At 41.4% G+C, this 21,977-nt stretch overlaps 1 protein-coding gene across 6 annotated transcripts in view; it reads left to right on the top strand.

The window, feature by feature from the left end:
* Positions 1-14,883: 14,883 nt before the first annotated feature.
* The window catches only part of ZMYM2 (zinc finger MYM-type containing 2), a 109,167-nt gene continuing 102,073 nt past the window's right edge, over positions 14,884-21,977 (top strand). For 2 of the 6 annotated variants that reach the window (XM_061628595.1, XM_061628598.1), the window contains exon 1: positions 14,884-15,020. The gene's annotated coding sequence lies outside the window, so the exon portion shown is untranslated. Of the gene's footprint in view, positions 15,065-16,147; positions 16,222-21,977 lie in introns of all 6 variants that reach the window. The other 4 variants (XM_061628601.1, XM_061628602.1, XM_061628599.1 and 1 more) reach the window with 3 other exon arrangements.

Here is a 21,977-nt window from a genome sequence, read left to right as displayed (position 1 = left end):
GAAACATACTTCTTGTGGGACTTCCCAGGAGGATCCCTACGCCTGTGCAGCCTCTGAGACGAGCTCCGTCTTGGATGAAACTTATCCAGTTTAAATTCAGTCAGAAGGCTCTTTTCTGACTGGGAATAATTTCTTCCGGTTAAAGAAGAAACGTGAGATTTCCCACATAGCTTTGTTTTGATTGTTGGAGTCTGGAATTCGTCAGAATTGTCTGTCTTCCAGCAGCTCAGACAGAGCGAGGATTTTTATGCTAGCTCAGCTGGATAAGTGACCCGTTTTTTTTTATACGGACTAACAGGCAAACATCCTCCTGTCTACATTCATCATTTTCTTATCTATACAGCTAAAGAGATTTGTCAAAGTAACAGCAATTGAGATAACCTAGGTGAGGTAAGACTTTCCTTTTTTTATTCACGGAACTAAGGGGGAAGAAAATATAAATAGCTTATCTTTTTTTTTATTGCAAAAAGCTGACATGGAAAATAGCATTTTAAAGGTTACAACGGACGAGAGATTTCTGATTGGAAGAGATAAGAAATCTTTTTGATGTATGGCTGGGACTATTTTTCCTGATCTACTTTTTTTTTTTTGACGAATCTGCTCATTCTCTCTGCTACTAGCTATTTCGACGCTGTGAACTAAAGCCGTTCTTACACTTCCGGGCAGATAAGAGATAAGGGCTGTCTAGCGTGTGACGTTAGTTTGTTGGAAAGATTAACTCCTTTGTAACTGGTTAAAGAAATAAGCTGCTCTTTGTTTGGGACATTGAAAATTGAAGGAGTTTTGTTCCTTTGGCTTTAAGAATGACAATTAAGAAGATCATGAATGTACAAGAAGGGACTTTATCTCTAGACATGTTTCAGAAAATAATGAATGGGATTAACTCAATAAAACAAGAACTGAGAAATAATAGACAAGCGTGGAGAATTGAATTTCACGAAATGAGACAGGAGCTGAAAGAAACTCAGGATTCTATGAGAAAGGAGAATAAAGATAGATCTGGAAAACAAAAAAAGGATGAAAGAGAAATTAAAGGCAAGGTTCAAACTATGGAGATTGGCTTAATTATGGACATGAAAAAAGATTTGGATTTCCTGGCTGTGATGGATCCTGGAGACAAATATTACAGTTTGGAATTCAGCGCTGTCCCTGAAGGAATTGAAGAGATTGGAGATAAAGATATTATCGGTTCAAAAAAATTCTTGGACTGGAAGGATTTGATGGAACTTGAAATGGAGAAAGTTAACAGAATTAATCCCTGTTTTGTGTCAATGGAAAAACCTTCAAGAGATGTACTAGTGTATCATGTGGAAAAGAGGAACAGAGATGCGGCTTTGCAACAATACTTCAGTGATACGTTTGGATTTGATGGCAAGAAAATATCTGTGATGGAGGAAATTCCTATCAGACTTTTATTATATGACTATGACAGCAAGATTTTTGGGTGTGTAAAGATGGAAGATGGACCCAATATGGATAATGACAGAAGAGCGATTTAAAATTACTGGACTTAGTAGATTTGATGAGTTTGATTAATTGACATGTTTATTTAGAAAAAAAATTGATTGACATATATCTCAAGGATTGGAAACTTCTCTGACTTTTTGTGGAAGATTAAAATGATATGATGTTAATGAGATTTGAAACCAACTAATATAACCGTTGGAGGAAGGTGATTTTATAATCTATTAAGAGATAGGTTTGTTATATATTATAGATTTATAGCTGAACTATGACAAATCGGAAGTCAATATTCTTTCTTTTTTATATATATATATATATTTCTTTTTGTATTGTACTAGTTATTGATTTGTGTTGTTTTCTTTTTGTATTGTTTTGGTTTTGAAAATTGGAATAAAAATTAATTGGAAAAAAAAAAGAGAGAAACATACTTCTTGTCATTTCTAACAGTGTTCTGTTTTTCCTTTCCGACACTCCATTTTGTTCTGGGGTACAAGGAATTGTTTTTTCATGTTTAATGCCTTGTTCCTTTAAACATTCTTCAATATCTTTCCCTGTGTATTCACTACCATTGTCAGTGCAGAGTCTTGTGCTTTCTCCCAAATTTATTGCTCACTCTGGCCACATAGTCTGTAAGCTTTTGTAACATTTCATTTTTCTCTTTAAAAAGATAAGTGTAGACTTATCTTGAAAAATAGTTTATAAAAGTCAGGAAATAAACATTCCTTCCTGGTGTGATTACAGGCAAGGGTCCACAGATGTCACTGTAGATTAAATCCAAGGGTTTTTCTGATTGCACTTCAGCAGATGGCCTGTAGGTGGCTCTAGTTGCATTCTCTTTAACACAATCAACATGCTTGAACTCAGATTTACACATTTTTATGTCTAAACTCTTTGTTAAATTATCTTTCACAAGTTTTGAAATGCTTTCAACATTTCTGTGGCCAAATCCGTGATGCCACAACCTCCTGCAGTCTTTATGAAGATGTTCTTTGATAGCATTAGCTTGCTGTCTCACAGTCTACTTCATAAAGGTCTTCATTACCTAAAAGTCCATTCATAAGCAGTTCTCTGCCTTTGAACACAAAACAACAATCTCTTGTAAAGAAAACAATGATCTCTCCTCTGCATCCTCACATTGTAGCTATTTTTATGCTCATTAAACTGTTCTGCAGAGATGGCACATTGTAAGCTCCAGGAATGCACACCTCATTTGTGCTCTTTTCACCCAGTTAACATTTTAAATGAACTGTCCCTTTTCTTTGTGTATAAATACATTGTCCATCAACAAGATAAATTGGGACTTTACAAACCATATCTATATCTGAAAAAACATCCAAATTGTTGAAGAAATGTGAAGTTGCCCCACTGTCTATGTAAATTTTGTTGTGGGCTTGGTTTGAATCAACTCTACAAATTATTTCCTTTTCAGTACATATTTTATTTCCTTTTCCAAAATTATTTCCTGGAGAGGCATTCCCCCTTAATCCTTTGTCTTTGGTCTTGCTGACTCTTGCTGGAGAGAGACACAGCAGTTGACAGTGAGGTCTCAGAGTTCCTTATAACTAAGGATGAAGGGAAGGAGTGGTATAGAGAGGGTCTGGTTAGGAAAAGATGCTGGGAAGGAACCTGAAGAGCTAGCAGGCTCCAGATTGAGAGGTTAGGCCATAACCCATGCCCAACTGGTGCTCCAACAAGGAACTACTGGAGAGTATTAACTGGGGTAGGAGTGTGTGATGTAACTCTCCCTGATACTGATAAACTGAACAATCCTACAGTCCAGGCTATGGGACCATGGACACCTGGCATTTTGATGTACTGCTGCCCATGGAAGCCCAACAGAAAGAAATAAAAAAGGCATTGTACCACTAATTAAAAGATCGATTTAAAAAATAAACACATTGAAAATGTTACATATAGAACAGGTTATATATAATGAAGGTGGGTGCAAACAGATTAATGGTAATTGGCTTGCCCACCTGAATTGCTGTATATGTCAAAAAGCATCTATTTTTTTTAAAAAAAAAAGGTACTACAGAAGAGTAACACTAAGGAAGTCTATGCTTGTTAAATACTTGGACCAAAGTTGGTCCAAGTTTTGTTGTTCTCTGGGATTCAGCCCTGGTTGCATAGGACTCTGTGGTAAAACTCTCAAATTATAATGGTGCAGGATTACGGGGGGGGGGCTAATCTCCATTTGTGGTACCATGAGTAACTAGGAGAGAGGATGGGAATATCAATATAATCAGTCAACACCTATTTGCTGTTTGGACAAATTATTTTTTAAATGATGTACTTAATTTTCCCATCTAAACTCAGTGTTACTGGGTATCTGAAGGACTGTCTTCTCCCACATAAACATGCCCAGTTGTTAAGATCTTCAAATGCTCTTTTCAATCACAAGTTTAGTAGGTGGCTACTGGGGTGATACCCAAATCTGGTGTGACACCCAAAACTGGTGACCATGTGTCCTACTTTACAAGAACACTCTATTTGAAAGCGTCTCACAGAACTGTATTTGAAGGTGTTGTCTGTTTGAATGGGTTTTAATCTGAGTCTTGTTTAAAGATAAAGAACCATTAGAAGGGAGCGCAGGAGGACCCCTGAAGCTGCCCATCAACAGTTAGCACATGGACAGCAAACTGAGCAGGCATACAGGTCACCTGGTAGTCACAGTCTTCCCCACCATGGTGAGATGTATTTCTATTTAAATAATAGTAAGCATATAATTAAAAAGTAGAGCTGTCATTGCAGAGCAGTCACTTGGCTGTTGACAGGTAGTTCTGCAAACTACATTGTGACAACAGACTCCTGAGAGCTGCTGGGCCAGTGGAAAAGGGAAATGGAGATGCAGGCAGGCATAAAGGGAGGGGTAGATTTTGGTAAGGTGTTTTTGGTGAGGTGCAAAGAGAAGGAGTGGGTGGCTGTGGCAAGGTACAAAGGGGGGGTTGCCAAGCAAAGTGAGCAGGAGTGCAGCCCCTAGTATTTCTAAATTTGCACCTATACATACAAATCAGCATATGTTTTTGTGATGATTCGTAATGAACATGAAGCACCTGATGAAATGTAACCTATTCTGACAAGTTGTTAATGGTATTTAATTGGTTTTTATGGCATTGTTTCTCCCCCTAAATTAGGATGGATTGTATGAAGACTACTTTTTTATTTTTTTTATTTTTATCTGCTGCATAAACAGATCAATCTCATTCTCTAGTAAAGACTGCCATATCGTAAACGTCAGTGGGACTGCTACTATCATCATCATCATCACTGATAATAATAATATCATTTGTTAGTTTTATACAAAAAAGTCTCAAAGCAACTTAACAATAAAATAAAATATAAACAGATAAAATCAATTAAAAGCCAATTGTAAAACGTACAATACAAAATTCCTAAAATGCTCATCCAGCAATACAATAACAAGGACAAGTCCTACCCCACCCCAGTAAAAGATGAGCACCACAGTACATTACATAACAACATAAGAGCCTGCAGGATCAGGCCAATGGCCCACGTAGTCCAGCATCCTGTGCTCACAGTGACCAACCATATGCCTATGGGAAGCCCACAAGCAGGACTTGAGTGCAACATCACCCTCCCCTCCTGCAGTTTCCAGCAACTGGTATTCAGAAGCATACTGCCTCTAACAGTGGAGGCAGAGCATAGCCATAATGGCTAGTAGCAATTGATAGCCTTATCCCCCATGTCTAATCCTCTTTTAAAGCCATCCAAGTTGATGGCCATTACTGCCTCTTGTGGGAGCAAATCCCATATTTTAACTATGCACTGTGTGAAGTACTTTCTTTTATCTGTCCTGAATCTTCCAACATTCAGTTTCATTGGGTGTCCCTGAATTCTAGTGTTATGCAAGGAGAAAAAACTTTTTTGGTCCACTTTCTCCACATTCATAATTTTATACACTTCTAGCATGTCACCTCTTATTCACCTTTTGTCTAAACTAATAAGCCCCAAATGTAACCTTTTCTCATGGGAGTGTGGCTTGATAATTTGATTGCCCTTTTCTGAACCCTTTCCAGCTCCTGAATATCCTTTTCTGAGTTGAGGTGACCAGAACTGTAGATAGTATTCCAAATGTGGTCCTAACATAGATTTGTGTAATAGCATTATGATATTGGCAGTTTTATTTTCCTTTCCTTTCCTAATGATACCTAGTGTGGAATTTGCCTTTTTCACAGCTGCTACACCCTTGGTCAGCATCATCATTAAACTACTCTTTAATTTCACAAAGGTTTGTTCTTCTACATGCTTGGTTATTTTCTCTTTAACAATGGAGCCTCTGTCTTTAACTGTAGAGGCTAATTTAACCACCCAAAGCCTGGATAAATAACCACCTTAGCCTGGCACCTAAAATCTGACAGTGATGATGCCAGGCATGTTTCCCTGGAGAGGGCATTCCACAGATAGGGAGCCACCTTTGAACAAGCCCTCCACACCTGCTTTGGACAAGACACATGGAGAAGGGCCTCTGATAAAGGCTGCAGGTTCCAATCTGGTTAATGTGGGGAGAGGCGGTCTTTGAGGTTTGGAGTCCTGAACTAAATAAGACTTTAGAGGTAAAAACCAGCACTTCTAATTGAGCTGGATAGTAATAGACAGTGCAGCTGGGCCTATCTACATTTGAGCTGGATCTTACTTGGAATCTCCATTTGAATTTGACCTCATTAGTCCCCCCCACCAGGCTTGCAGCTGAAGACCAAATCCACTTGTTCCCATCCATCCCAGTACATGTTCCCTTTTGTCTTTGTACCCACCTTCCAATTTCTTGATTCAAATGTGTTAATTTTGCACAAATGGGGCATGTGCACTGTGCAGCATTAGCTTGAATTCAAGCCATGGGTCCAAAGAATCTTCCTTTGCAATTATCTTGAAGGTTAAAGTCATATCATGACATGTAATTGTCAGCTCTTCACTGAGACAGCAGTGTCGGTGGGGGTGCAGGCAGGGCTGGAGATTCCTTGGTAATTGCCAGGCCGTAAGTCCTCAGCCGGCAGCTTGGCTATAAATCCGCCAGGCTAGCAAGGAGGAAGCAAGATAAGTGCAGAGGCCGTTCAAAGCTTACGTGCCAAGCCAGAAATCCAGAAGAGACATCAGTGAAGGTCCGGGTCTAGTTTGCCGAGAGATCAGTCCAAGTCAAGGTTCAGGGGATAGAAAGACACACAGTGGTCATGCCTGACATTGTAGTCAGCAACAAGCTGAACCCAAGGTTTGACTTTTAAGGAGCAGGTTTGTCAGCAGGTGTGAGCCCTCAGCGTTTTGGCCTTAAGTGGACAGGCCTGCCCCTCTTCTGCCTGACCTTCTGTTGCCTACGTTCTGCAGGTGAGGGGGGAGTATCCTGTTCACTGCCTGCGTCTGGCTGAAGGGCTTCCGCTGTGTCTGGGGTGCTCTGCAGCTGAGGGGGAGAAGGAGCTGGGTTCTCAAGAGTTTCCTCCATTTCTCCTTCTGGGTCTGCTGCTTCTGGGTCTGCTGCTGTTACTCCTGAGTCATCCTCGTCTGATGAGTCCTCTGACGGGGCCATGACAGTAATTGACATGTGAGTGGCCTGTCGAAGCAACCTATGGAGAGTTAGCCAGTTCACCACTAGTAGCGTAATGGCAAATTCAGAAGTGCAGGGTCTCTTCATGTTAGTCACAGCCCCCCCCTTTTTTTTTTGCTGCAGGGTTGAGAATAAGATCTTTGTTAATGCCTTCTCCCAAAGCAATAGACATCCCTAGGAGCCAATAAGCATGAAAGGGAAGAGTGTTAGCTACTGAGAAGAGTCTTCTCACTGGTTGACTCATCTCCTTACACTGTGATTGACTCCAATCAGCAGGAAAAGACAAGGAAGCATATTAGAAGCATGCTGATTGGCTTGTAGGATGCTGGAGACAAAGGGACCCTGCTCCCAAAAACGTAAGGGGTCTAAGACTCCTCAAGACCCTGAACAACTACACCCATTCCTCACACCTGCAATATATGCTCAGGCCTGGCAGAGAGGGGGGAAACACACAACCAGAAAATTAAAACACAGCATTAAAATGGTGGATACACTTAGGGTTGCCAGGCTCAGGGCCTGAGACTGATCCTGTATCTTTAGGAGAAGAGAAAGTCAGCCAAGTGCAGGTGTTCTTGCAACACTGTAATGAGAAAAACCACAAGGTGGAATTGTCCTTTCCCCCTGCACAACTTTTAAAGATACAGAAGACCTCTTGGACCTCTAGGAACAGCAAATTCCATTGGCTAACTATGTGCTATGAAGTATTTCCTTTTGTCTATCCTGCATCTTCTGCCAATTAGATCAGTTGGATGACCTCATGTTTTCATGTCACAAAAGAGGGAGAAAAACTTTTTACACTGGAAAATGTAACTTGAATTAAGCAGTATTTGTGACCTTTACTCCTGGAATGTGTGAACATCACAACATATGTTAGAATGTGAGGTTTGTTGCTCAACAGTTCCTGAATCTATGGTGAATATGGCATACTTTCTCTCTCAACATTCCAGATGGTGGTCATATGGATCATGAGATTATTTATGATGTATTGAGGTCCTCACAATGTGCTGAATATGCTAGACAATTTGAAGGAATTACCACAACAAATAAGCAGCAATGTGTTTCTACATTTTTGATTCTGAAACATTGTAAATATTACATTCTAAATGAGAGATGCAATTGCAGTATTGGTTCAATAAACAGAGTGTTAAAAGTGCTACGTTCACTATAACATTGCCAGTGCTTATTTCTTCCCTATGTTTAATATTGTCTGAATATTCACTCACCGTTATTTTCAAAGACAAATATGATAGACAGTCTTCTAGAAAAAAATATGGCAACACATTTAAAAAGTATCTACACATTGAAAGATGTACCACTGTGACAAGCATCCTCCAACCACTGAGGACATCCAAGCATCCATAAGATGTCTAAGTGCTTCCCAATGACAAAGTAATCCCTAATCACGGATATGGAATATGAGAATGCAGCATGTAAGCAGAAGCTTTAGTAGTGTAGATTATAGGCCATGAATATATTAAAATGGTTACTCTTTGTATGCCATTCACTAACATGTATATTAAGTTTTTATAAACTATGGTATCAGGGAAAATCCAAAGCTCTGGTTGCCATTGTGGGGGCAGATCCAAATTTCGATCCATTTTATACCAGTTTACTAGTTATGGCTTCTGCAAATAATCCTGAAGATTATAGTCTGGTGAGGGTGCTACTAATTCTGTTAGATATTTCCTAGCTCCTAGAACTGGAGTTCCCAAGATACCTTAGAGCAGTGATTCTCAAATGGTGTGCCGCAAGAGGTGGCTAGCTGTACCGCGAATATTATGAAAGTATATTATTATTAAGTTATTTTTATTCATAGTTTAAAATGCGCCAGAAAAAAATTATATGTTTTAAAGTGTGCAGCGAACCAAAAAAATTTGAGAACCACTGCCTTAGAGAGAGGGAAGTTATTCAACAAGCAGTCTGTTGTATAGATTCTCCCTTTCAACCACTTTAAAGTCAGTACCAATATGTATTTATATTTTACAGACTGCAGTTTTTAGCTGCAAAACCATAATGAATATGAATTACATCTAGTATAAAGTTCTCTTTTTGCAACTCTAAAACTTTTGTCGCACATCAAATTAGTTAAGATGTCTGTTTTGTTAGCTTATTATTAATCTCCTTTGATAAATATAATAGTTGCAGACTGCAAAAGCTTCTGTCCTCAGTTACTATGTTATAACTTCTGATTCACTGTATTGAGAATAAAGAATTAATACATTAATTTTCTGATTAAAAAAAGTTGAATCATGATGTCAGATGAATGCTGTAAAGAAATAGTGAGATAATAATGAGATAACTCTTAACACTGTAGTCCTATATCCCACAATGACTTTTACTTTTTTTAAGGAAATCTTGGTGAGCTTGTTAAGTTTTCTTAAATCCTTCAAAATAGGTTCAATGTTAGTCTTTCTCATGACAAATACAATAGTTTGCTAGTTGTAGTTTTCAGTAGAAAGTTTTCAGTCTTTTCCATTATCATTACTTAATATTATCAGTTAAGCTTGATGAATTTATTAGCTTCCAGTCAATAAATTTGGACATCATATTAGATTTAACATCAGGGCTAACCATGAAAAGAGCAGTGTGTAGCACTCAAGTACCTATCAGGGCCCTTGTTCTAATAATACCTATTTCATTTTATCTTCTTTTTGGTCTTGAGCATTAGTTAATAAAGTTCATAGTTTTATTAAAGTCAAATTATTTGTAGATCCATAGGCAATATAGATCTGGTCACAAACACACCATACATTTAAATCACATTTAGAGTGCATGGCTTCCCCCAAAGAATGTTGGGAACTGTACTTTATCCCTTAAAAGGGTAAAGGTAAAGGTGTCCCCGCACTTGTAGTGTGAGTCGTTTCCGACTCTTAGGGTGACATCTTGCAACATTTACTAGGCAGACCATATATATGGGGTGGGATAGCCAGTTCCTTCCCCGGCCTTTCTTTACACCTCAGCATATGCCGGGTACTCATTTTACCGACCACGGATGGATGGAAGGCTGAGTGGACCTTGACCCCTTTTACCGGAGATTCGACTTCCTCCTTCCATTGGAATCGAACTCCGGCCGTGAGCAGAGCTTTCGGCTGCGTTACCGCCGCTTACCACTCTGCGCCACGGAGGATCTTCACTTTACCCCTTACAGAGCTATAATTCTCAGCACCCTTAACAAACTACAGCTCCCAGGATTCTTTGGGGGAAGCTATGTGCTTTAAATATAGAATGTGGAGGAGACGTTCGTGTGAGTGTGGATGTGACCTGTATTTGAGAAGCAGGGAAACTCTGGCCTTCCAGATGTGGCTGAACTACAACTCCCATTATACCAGGGCATTGGCTATACATGCTAGGGATGATGGGAGTTGAAGTTCAACAATATTTGGCAGGCTGAAAGTTCCCCACACCTGCTCTGTCTAAAGGCTATCCAGTCCAAAACTGGATTAAATATAAAAAAATGTAAGAAAGGAGAGCAGGGACTTTGATGTCGCCCACCAACATTTAGCACGTAGATAACAGAATGAGCAGGTATACAGGTAATCTGGATCAGTCTCCCCACTATGGTGAGATGTACTTCTAAATTTGCATCTGTATCTATAAATTTCCCCCTTTAGGATGCACACCTTACCGTGGTGAGGGGGTTTGAGAGTGCTGAAGAAGCTGAGAGCAAAGCCATCAGGAGTCCAGACCAAGAGGCTAGACTCCTAGCAGGAGCACCCAAGGCAGAATGGTCAAAGCTGAGACACCAGACTAAGATGCATCCAAACTCAGCAGAAGGCAATGGTAAACCACCTCTGAATACGTCTTACCATGAAAACACTATGAACAGAGTATCCAAACGCAACACGAGATAGTGCTGGAAGATGAGACCCCCAGGTCAGAAGGCACTCAATGAGCTACTGGGGAAGAACAAAGGACAAGTATGAGTAGCGCTGTGACTAATGATGCAGCTGGGTCAAAGCCAAAAGGAAGCCCAGGGGCTGATGTGCACAGATGTGAAAGGAGAGTCTGGAGTTGTACAATGCACACAATAGGAAAATGGAATGTGAGAAGCATGAACCAGGGAAAGTTAGAAATTGTCAGCAAGAAATGGAACGTATCAACATTACAATACTTGGCATGAGTGAATTAAAATGGACAGGAATGGGACATTTTCAATCAGGGAACTACAAAATATTTTATGCAGGAAATGAGAAGTCAAGAAGAAACGGGGTTGCTTAATAGTGGGAAGTGATGTAGCAAAAGCAATCAGGAGCTACAATGCAACATCTGAGCGAGTGATATCAATGAGATTAAACAGGAAACCTATTAACATAACCATCATTCAAGTCTACGCTCCAACGTCAAACACAGAAGAAGAAAATTGGAGAGATTTTATGCAGAAGTACAGGTGGAAGTTGATCACACACCAAAACAAGATGTTCTGATAATTATGGGGGACTGGAATGCAAAAGTAGGGAACAGAGAAGAATTAGGAATTGTGGGGAAATGGGGCTTAGGAGACAGAAATGAAGCAGGAGAAAGACTTACTGAATTCTGTGAAGCCAACAATTTGTTTCTTGCGAACACATTTTTTGAGTAACCAAAAGGATGACTGTACACGCGGACATCACCAGATGGTCAATATAGGAATCAAATTGATTATATAATTGGTAACAGAAGATGGAGAAGTTGCATACTTTCGGCAAAAACAAGACCAGGAGCAGACTGCGGTACAGATCATGAACTTTTCGTATCGAAAATCAGAGTAAAGTGAAAGAAGAACAACAAAGCAATAATAATGCCAAAATACAAAATACACCCAGAATAATATAAAGATCAAATAAGGAACAGATTTGAGGCTTTAAACTTAGTTGACAGAGAACCAGACGAAATATGGAATGAAGTCAGAGATGTCAGGGAAGAATGCAAAAAGACAATACCTCTAGTTAAAAAGAGAAAAAGACCCCAATGAATGACTGAAGAAACTCTTAAAATGGTTAAAGAGAGAAGGAAAGCAAAAGCAAAAGGTGATAGCAACACTGTCAGAACCCTAAATGCAACAATACAGCGACTAGTACGTAGGGACAAAGGGAACTATTACAATAGTTATTGTATAGAAATAGAAGAGGACAACAAAAAGGGTAGAACAAGAGCCCTATTCCAAAAGATAAATTAGGGGGAAATTTAAACCACGAGTAGGGGTGTTGAATAATCAACAGGGGAACACACTGACTGACCGAGATGAAATAAAAGGAAGATGGAAGCAAAACTATAAATTTGGTTTGGTGATGGCATAGGATTGGGCTGCATAAGGGTTTACATTTTTGCTTAATTGATATAGTGTAATAATGCACTTAAAAGCGTCTGGTATTTCTAACTGTCAAATGACTTTAGTGATAGGTAATATATAACTTAAGTCATACATACTGAAGTCCATTGATTTCAATGGGTCTACTCTGAGTATGACTGACATTGGGTATTACCCAAGGTATATATTTATAACTTTCCTCAAAATATTTTACATTGTCTGTAAGAAGATAAATATATCCATGGTGTTGATGTCTGATTGAAAATAATGAATTAACTTCAGTGTCACAGGTGCCATTTTGAAAAAAAGCCAGCAGCCACATATGCACTTCAGCACCTCTAGGATTCACTTTATGTACGTGGAAGCTGACAACATATCTTTGCTATTCATATGACAGTAAGACAAAGTGTTTTGCCCCATTCTCTTTTTGTATATTCTTGTGACAGATATTTCTAGTCCTGTCTTTGGAAGGGATAAAAAAGGCTTTACTCTGGGTTGTGGGTTGTAGCAATATATAAGAGCATGACTCTAAGAATGCATAGCGTTTCACTGTTTTTTCTAACTACCTAGTGATTTGAAACCAGAATCACACTTCATTCATAAAATAAGTCAAATTAAAAACATTCTTAATGACAAAGTCTTCTGCATGTTTACTCAGAAATAAGTGCCTCTGAATCTCTCAAGTGTGTATAAGGTGGCTGTAGCGTACCTGTACCTTAAATGAAACCTAGTTTCATACTTCAGTGTAGTCACAAAGGAATGGAAATGTCCAGCCTTTGTTTTATTTTAAAAAAAATCAGAACAAAATTACAATACAATCCTGAAAGCTCCAAATTCTGTGGATGACTATACCATCAAGACTTGTTTCTTTACTGTCTCAAGCGTCAAACTCCAATTTAAAACAATATACTCGAAAAAGCAATGATCAAAGCATAGATCATCTCATCGATCCTTTTAATATAGGTCAGCGAGTGAAACTTAGTTCTCCCCTTCATTATCAACTGGCATTCTTAACTTTCTACTGCTTGTCTTTCTACTGTTTGTCCACCTAGAAAATGCAAGCTTTCGAATTTTTCATAAATCGGTCGTATCCTATTAATAGTTTCACATACGTATTTGGCTAGACCTGCTGGCTGTAGCCTGCGTCTCTGTTCAGGACTGGTGGCAGGAGGGAACTAGATATGGTGGAGCGACAGCGCCGCGTTAAGAATTCTTGGGTCTGCGGCGCATGAAAATTAGCAACCATGCACGGTATCGAGGGCAAAAGAGCGAAAGTCTTCAAACTGAGCTCCCGCGCAAGTTACTCAGGGAGTTGGCATCGCGAGAAGCTTGCATACGTGACACACAAATGGGGCCAACAGCTTTTGCCCGGCTGCTTTCCACATACATAAACCTTTCTCCAGGGAATAAAGGACTGTGCTGTTGTGTGTGTGGAACTGCTGCAAGGTGGAGTGAGAAGGGGAAAGCTGTGGTGTAGTTTCCCGCCTCTTTCTCCCTGTTTTGTCAAGAGGAACAGTAACTGGGGTAGTCGGTGGGTTAACCAACCAGACGGAAGACTGAGCACGCCCCCGTCCTCGAAGAAGCGGGCGTCAATCCCATGGCTGGGGAACAGGGAACCAACCGCGCAAGGGAAGTGCGCATCCTCCATTTTGGTTGAGGGAGGGTGGGGAGCGTGGCTTTCGGTGTTTTGCCGCCTTGGCGGCTCTGGGTTCTATTTAGCACTTTTAGGGCATTGCCAAAGGTGCCCTCCGTGCTTTGCTATGGCCCTGAGGCGAGAGGCTGTAAAAACAGACTTCACAGAGCCCCATGTTGGTTTGAAGTGGTCCCAAGTTCCCTGCAGCAGCTTCCGACAAAATGGAGGACGTCACCACCATTACCAACCATCACCACCACCACTACCACCACCACTAGCAGCCGTGCTGGGCAGCTGCTAGTGACAGTTTTCTTCCCTCGGAATAGGCGGGGGAGAACACGGTGATTCTCACAGGAGATAAGGATCTCTGCCCTTGGGGAAGAGCTTGTGGACTCTCCCTCTTACGCTTGAGAGACTGTTTCCATTATTCTGCCCCCTGATGGAAATGGCTCCAGGTTCTCAGCCTTGCTGGGGGGGGGGCGACAAAAATATGTGGATTAAGTGTGGCAGTCATTACTTCCGAATAGGGTGTTCACACCCGTGTCTCCGTTTACAATTATTGCCCAGAAGGAACGTGGAAAACAATTTAAGGGGTTAAACATCACCTCCCTCCCTGGCAAATGTCACGGGGAGTGGGGAAAGCTATCACCCTTTTATGTAGGAAAAAGAACACAAACTTCTGTATGAAAAGTACCCAGCGGCAGTAACCTCTGGGACCCCAAACCCGCCCATCCACCAGGAGAAAGACAGAGGTGCTGCAGCTGTTGGTGGTAGGCAATGCAATTCGGGTTAAACCTGATGGAACCAAAGAGGGAGGGACAGTAGGCGTGTGTGAGGATCCGATTGACAGAGGGTCGGCCCAACCACCTGCGGGGTGTTCTGATAGACGGACAGTCTTTCCAATAGGCTTGGCTCCATCAAAGCCCTCCCCCTGGGAAGGCCAATTGGCGGACACACGAGGCGGCCTTTCCCCAAGCTCGACTGGTTGGGGTTGTCCCTCCTCCTCCTGTCCGCCAGCAGCAGTGCTTAGCCCGGGACTGGACCGAGTTAGAGTTGAGGAAGCGTTGGAAGAGCCGTGGAGGGTGCGTGTGACCCCGGGGGGAGGGAAGCTACTTTTCCGAGACTGGTGAGGAGAGTAGGAGGAACCGGTTGAGGTAGAAAGAGCTGAGCCGGGTTAGGAGAGAGGTGGCTGAAGCTTAACTGCCCCTTCAGGGTGGGGATAGGAGCGGACCAGCCGTGCCTCAGAGCAACCCGAGCTAAATACCCCGCTGCGTGTCGCCCTTGCTGCTGCTTTCGCCTCCCGCCAGCAGGGATTGGGAAGGCAATAACGGGTGGGGGAGGCGATTAAAAAAGAGGAGGGGAAGCTCCCTTACGACGGGAGAGGGGCGCTTGGCCAGAAATGCGAAGGGGGCTGCCTTGGGGTATCCGGCGTGTATCGGGGCGGGGGGGAGGATCCATTTTGGCACGGTTTCATTTCCAACTGCCTCCTTCGGGTTTTTGTTTTTACTCTTCTTCCCACTCCCGCCCTCGGCTCTCTCTCCTTTGCGGTGTGTGTTTGGGGAAGGGTGCCCTCTTCTGCGCCCAGCGTTGCGCTCCGCGGATCCTCCTCTTTCTCTTACTCCCCTCCCGTATTGTTCGGCTGGGTCTCCTTAATGGCGGCCGACTGGAGGCGGCAGTGCTGCTGGCCGACTGCAGGGGGCCAAATCCGACACCCGGGGCAATTGGTGGGGGCGGGCGCCGGGGTAGATTTCGCCGCTTGAGACGCGCGCTGATATATATATGGTTTTTTAAAAAAAACGACTTACATTCTTTAACCAGAGAGCTCTGAAGAGCAGAGAAGGAGGCTTTGTGTGTGTGTGTGTTGGGGGGGGGAGAGAGATTTAGCTAATACTTCCTCCTCCACTCCATACTTGCGCCCCCCCCGTTGTCCTTACGCCTCCAGCCAAGGTTCCTAGGCTGGATGCCCTTGGGGAGTTGCGCGGTGAGACAAAACTGATCCCTCGTCTAAGCGAGGGCGGGTGGAGTCTGTCTCTGGGGTAATAGGCTCGGATCCCACTGGGAAAGGGTTATTAAAGGGGTGAAGGATACAGAGTGGAGGGCTGTGGTGGCAACCCATTTCTTGCCCAGGAGGAAAGGCGTCTCCTGGAGGAGAAAATAAGGAGGCGCGCCCACTACCCCGATTAACACCCCCTCCTTTCTGCTCTACCAGCGCCTCTTCTCCCTCGGCTCCAGGCCAGTTTGGTGCAGCCTTGGCAGAGCCTCGCAAGGAGAAGGAACTCCATTGTGAGTGCTATTTATATATGTTTTTCTGCTTTGAGAAGGAGGAGGTAGATCATCCTTTTTTTGGCACGAGAGGTGGATGGGTGTGGGGGTTAAGAGGAGGTGCTTCCAGGGTAAGTGGAGGGGAGGGTTGTTGGGTGCAGCAGCTGCTGCCCTGGAGCAAAGCCCCGGTAATGGCCGTGAGGCGACTGCTCCCCCGCGGGGTGGGCCCTACTGCAGACATCGCTCCTGCAATACCAACATCCGCAAGCAGACGACGAGCTCCTGGCGCTCGCGTTACCCAGCTCGGCAGCGAGGGGAGGGAGGGTATCTTTCGAGTGCCCTCTAGAGTTTTGGAGCATTCATTAAAGTGACATATTTAACCAGATTTCAGATTAATTCCCTCGCAATTCCGAATCCCTGCAACCTTACCTGACTTCTCTGGCGGGTGAGAGGGAAAAGACTTAAAAATAATCCAGTCTTCAGCCAAACGTACTCTAGTAACTGTGTTTTGTATGTTTGGATTACACGTTTATTTCTCTCTTTCAACTAGATTTGCTTGGGAATGGAAGTGGGAAAGAGGGTATAACTGAATGTCATTGGCTTTTTCATATGTTTCTCTGCTAAGGGCAACCACCTTCCTTGCCTCATTTCCCTTAAAAACCCTGAGGCTGGTTGAGAAGCCCCTAGGTTGGCACTGTTCCATTTGTGTCTCATTTGCGTGAAATTATCCAAGGCTATTGTAAAGTCACCCAAGAAGGATTCCCTTTTTCATATTATGAGATGACTGTAGTTAGCCCATTTCCTTTCACCTTAGTGTAAAGAACTGAAATTACTAAGTGGCAAAGTCTCTCTATGAGGGCAAGCCTGGCAGAAAAGCTTACGCCATGACTGATCACTGAAAGTGATCAATAGTTGCCTGTTAAGGGTTGCTTACTAGAGGCTGCTGCAGGAATCAATTGGTGGTATTTTACTTTTTAGCTTGCAAAAGACAGACGTGGGGAATGGGATGATCCAAGATCAGCATTCCGTGTCCATCATTCATCTAGAATTGGGGGGGGGGGAGGAGTGTATTTTCATGCAAAATGTTTGTTTACTGAGAGGAAAAGTAGAAGCCTGATTCTCAAGCCATATTTAGAGGAAGCATGGTTTAAATGTACAGATGGACTCAAAATGCTAATTTCTAGAGTTTCAAGGATGTGAAGTAAATTAATGGCTTCTTCCAGGAGTTACTGAAATAACCTATAATCTTGGATAGGCTTAAAAGTTTCATTACTGACAAATTCACATAAAATGATATGGGAAATAATAAATTGTAATGGCAAATGGGGTTACAGTCCCCATTTGACTTCCTTCTTAATTTGTGCTTTCTGACGGCTGTCATCAGGGTCATGAATAATAAAGGATGACTTGCTCAAATGATTCCTCAATATTTCCAAATCAACAAAAGAAATACCAGAGTTGAAGGTGAATTGAAACTTATGTTGTACAAGTCTAAGGGAAAGTTTTGTCAGCTCTGAAGGCTTTGATCTACAAAATTACTTAAACCAGAATGCAGACAGTTAATGCTGGTTTGAACTGTGGTTCTAACATGCTGATTTAAAATAGGTTATATTGAAATAATTTGGGCATATTTCCAAGTAAATATATTTAGATGAGAAATGTTGAGTATAATCTACACACTATACTTACTCCAGAAAAACAAAATAGGGTACTATATATACTGAAGGAGAGCCTTAAAGATTCTAATAGGCAAGGCTGTGACTCAGTGACATCTGGAGTATAGGGTCAGCTCATATTATCTTATGATTGTTTTTGGCCTTGATAGGTTTGCATAGAAGATCCATTGGTGTGTGACCTATCATCTTCACATGGGTGGTAAATAAACAGATATTCTCATTTAGTGGTATATTTTAAAAGAGAATTACCATTGCAGGAATTGGTACAGTTGCACACACACCATCAGTTTCTCTGGACTGCCTTATGAAACCTAGGCCTAAGTCTCATTGATATCAGTGGGATATGCAAGTAAACCAGGTCGTCGGTGGCTCTGCTTCGGACTGGAAGGAAGTTTCGAGTGGAGTGCCACAGGGCTCTGTCCTGGGGCCGATACTCTTCAACATTTTTATCAATGACTTAGATGACGGGGTGGAGGGAAGCCTTATGAAGTTTTCGGATGATACGAAACTGGGAGGGATAGCTAACACAATGGAAGACAGGAATAAAATCCAAAGGGACCTGGATAGACTAGGAAATTGGGCTGAAATTAATAAAATGAAATTCAATAAAGACAAATGCAAGATTCTACATTTAGACCACAAAAACAAAATGCACGGGTACAGGATGGGAAATACCCGGCTTAGCAGTAGTGCATGTGAGAGGGACCTTGGAATTGTAGTGGATTGCAAGTTGAACATGACCCAGCAGTGTGATGCTGTGGCAAAAAAGGCAAACGCAGTTTTGGGCTGCATAAACAGAGCTATAGTTTCCAGGTCGAGGGAAGTAATAGTCCCACTATATTCTGCATTAGTTAGGCCTCATCTGGAATACTGCGTTCAGTTCTGGGCGCCTCATTTTAAGAAAGATATAGATAAGTTAGAGTGGGTTCAGAAGGGGGCGACGAGGATGATAGCCGGTATGGAGAACAAGTCTTATGAGGATCGGTTGAAGGAACTTGGCATGTTCAGTCTGGTGAAGAGAAGGCTGAGGGGTGACATGATTGCACTCTTTAAGTACCTGAAGGGCTGTCACATAGAGGAGGATACAGATTTGTTCTGTGCTGCCCCAGAGGGTAGGACTAGGTCTAATGGTTTTAAGTTGCAGGAGCGTAGATTCAGATTGGACATTAGAAGGAACTTCTTGACAGTAAGGGCAGTTCGTCAATGGAACCGACTGCCTAGGGAGGTGGTGGGATCCCCTTCGCTGGATGTCTTCAAGCAGAGGCTGGACAGCTATCTGCGGGAGATGCTCTAGCTGTGGATTTCCTGCTGTGAGCAGGGGGTTGGACTCGATGGCCTACAAGGCCCTTCCAGCTCTATGATTCTAAACAGTACTAGGACATCAAGGCTGAAATCATCAACCTCCTTCCCTGGCAGACAGCCAAATTGAACTCTCTCAGACTTCTGAGTAGACAGAATTAATTGGATAGTACAAATGTACTTATATTGTAAATGTCTTGTGACTTAATAGCTTTGGTTCATTTGATTTTACTAGAATTTTTGTTTTAAATGTAGTTGGTAACACCAAAAAGCACTTCATGTAGTTTTAAGATACATTGTTACTTTAGAGGGGGAAATTCCCAGTAGGAATAGTTTTCAAGTATAAAGAGCTGACTGTATAAAATTATTAGCTGGATGAGATACTGGATAGATAATTAGATGAATATGGATCCTTAAGATGAAATAACTTTGTGTTATATCCTCAAAAGTAGCTCATGGGGGAAAGCCTTGTGTTTTGCTGCTCAGTTTTAGGGCCATTTCTGATGCAACATTTGAAGTTTGCAGATAGGGTATTAAAAGCAAACACAGCAGGATGTGTTTCTACACAAAATTTCTGTGTAGAGTTTTTATGTGGAAATGATATTTCCTGCATCTTTTCAGGAATGGGAGTATAGCTATCTATTTGATCCTGTTCAGTTACAGCTCCTAAAAAGTTGAATGGATGACAGTGGCCCCTGCAGATGACTTTTTCAAAACATGTTTGTAATCCACTTTGAGAACTTCTCATTGAAACGTGATATATAAATAGTTAAAAGACAGAAACTGGTTTATAGAGGTGCTTAAGGTTATGTTGGAAATGTCCTAGACAGTTTGGTTGATATGTTTGTATTGTGATATAGAAGTTATCTATTTGCCTGAAAGTATTTTTTCTTTTTTTAAAAAAAGGGCTATTTCTAGCTGGGTTTGCCTTCTGTATCATTAGGTAATTAAATTCTAAACTTAGGAATTATCACTTGCAAATAATAATATGGGTGGATAGGACTATAGTGATACATGAGGTAGCTGGTGATCAGATGTTCTTTTATGCTTTGAAAGTACTGCTGTAATGAAACAGAACAAAGGTTTTGTTTTTCTGTCAATGAATAACTTAGAATTTACCAGTGAAATTCATTATTTATTAAATTTTTATCCCACTGATTCTTCAAGGACTTTATGCATAGCTAATTGGTGGGCACATATTTTGAATGCAGAAAGCTCCAAGTTCAGTCTCTGGCGTCTCCAATTAAAAAGGGTCAGGAAGTAGGAGATGTGAAAGACCTCTCCCATGAGACTGGAGAACAGCTAGCTGAAATGGACAAATAATCTGATGTGGCATAAGGTATACCTATATTCCATTCTGTCATCACAACAGTCCTGTGAGGTAGTTCAGGCATAGGGATAGTGACTGACCCATGGTTGTCTAGTTAGTTTCATGGCTGAGCCCGGATTTGGAGACTAGGTTAGATTCAATATTCTTTGTACTGTAACAGGAGTTCCTAAACTGGTTCACAGACCACTCAATTAGGTGTTCCATGGTGTGTCTGTAAAAATACAATTAAAAATCATACAGTATAAAACAGTACATTACAATTGCTACAATAGGCAGAAAAATAATTAAATCTTCCACCAAGTCCCACTCAAATGGTTCATGGGGGGGGAAAGGTTGGGGAATCACTGTACCATATCACTCTGACTTTTTGAAACTTAGTGTCATTAGATATCAGCCATAGTAGCTATAGGTATAAAAAGTTCTGTCAATAAGTATCTGCAGTTTTGTTGGAAATATATGTATATTTGACAGAATTATTTCCAGCAGAAATTAAATCTCCAGCCACAGGAAGGTTTTTGAATTGTGCTTTGAAACATTTGATGTCCCTTCAACATTTTAGCTTGGCTCTATAGTCATTCCAAAAAATGTTGATCTGTTTGGTCATCACTTATAACATATGGCGAATGCTGCTTTCTAATTTTAAAATTGTACAATTGTCCCACTGGCCACAGTGCAAAAGTGGATACTTTTTAATCAAATAATTATTAAGTTTGAAAGGCTTGTTGAACATGAAAATTTAACACATAAGTTGTTGAAGCTTTGAATTCTCTTATTACAACTTTATCCCTGCACTTTTATTTCAAGATCTTACTCAGTATGTTGGTTGGTTTTTGCTCTCGTAAATTTACAATAAACTTTTTGTGACTTGCTTATGAAAACATTTTAAGTTTGTATACTTCAAGGCAGGTGGGCTGACATGAGGCTTGCAGCACCCAATTTTACCTTTTTTTTTTAACCAGAGATGGTTTTTACAGTCACAGAATGGCAGTTTAGGGAGGGTTAAACTTTGTGGATTAGGAGATGGAGCCCACAGAAAATGCTCTTACGTATAGCCATTGCATGGACTTAAGTATCCTGCCACCAATCGGTACAATCCACACTTAAAAGGCTGCAGCACAGCAACACATTACTTTGCAGGACAAAACTCTCACATGCATAAAGGCCAAACTTCAGTTTGTGAGCCCAACTGTACACATTACAAGTCACATGTACAACATGTGGAATCTTGAAGTGACAGAAAATACTGAATTTTTGGGGTGTGTGGTAAAGCTAAAACAAAGACAATTTGTTAATCCAAGGCAGGTAACAATGCAAAACAGATAACTGAAGACAATGAGCCAAACTTGACACTACTAGCCAAGTCTTTCACATGGCAGCAATACCAGTCCCCTTTTACAACTATGTGACATTAGGGCTAAAAGAAGCATTAAACCCAGTGAATCTCTTTACTTCTCTTCAAAATTACACACAAA

The sequence above is a fragment of the Rhineura floridana genome, chromosome 5, assembly GCF_030035675.1.
Source record: "Rhineura floridana isolate rRhiFlo1 chromosome 5, rRhiFlo1.hap2, whole genome shotgun sequence".
Classification (NCBI taxonomy): domain Eukaryota; kingdom Metazoa; phylum Chordata; class Lepidosauria; order Squamata; family Rhineuridae; genus Rhineura; species Rhineura floridana.
The sequence above is the reverse complement of the archived record's forward strand: the minus strand, read 5'-3'. Positions and strand labels throughout refer to the sequence as shown.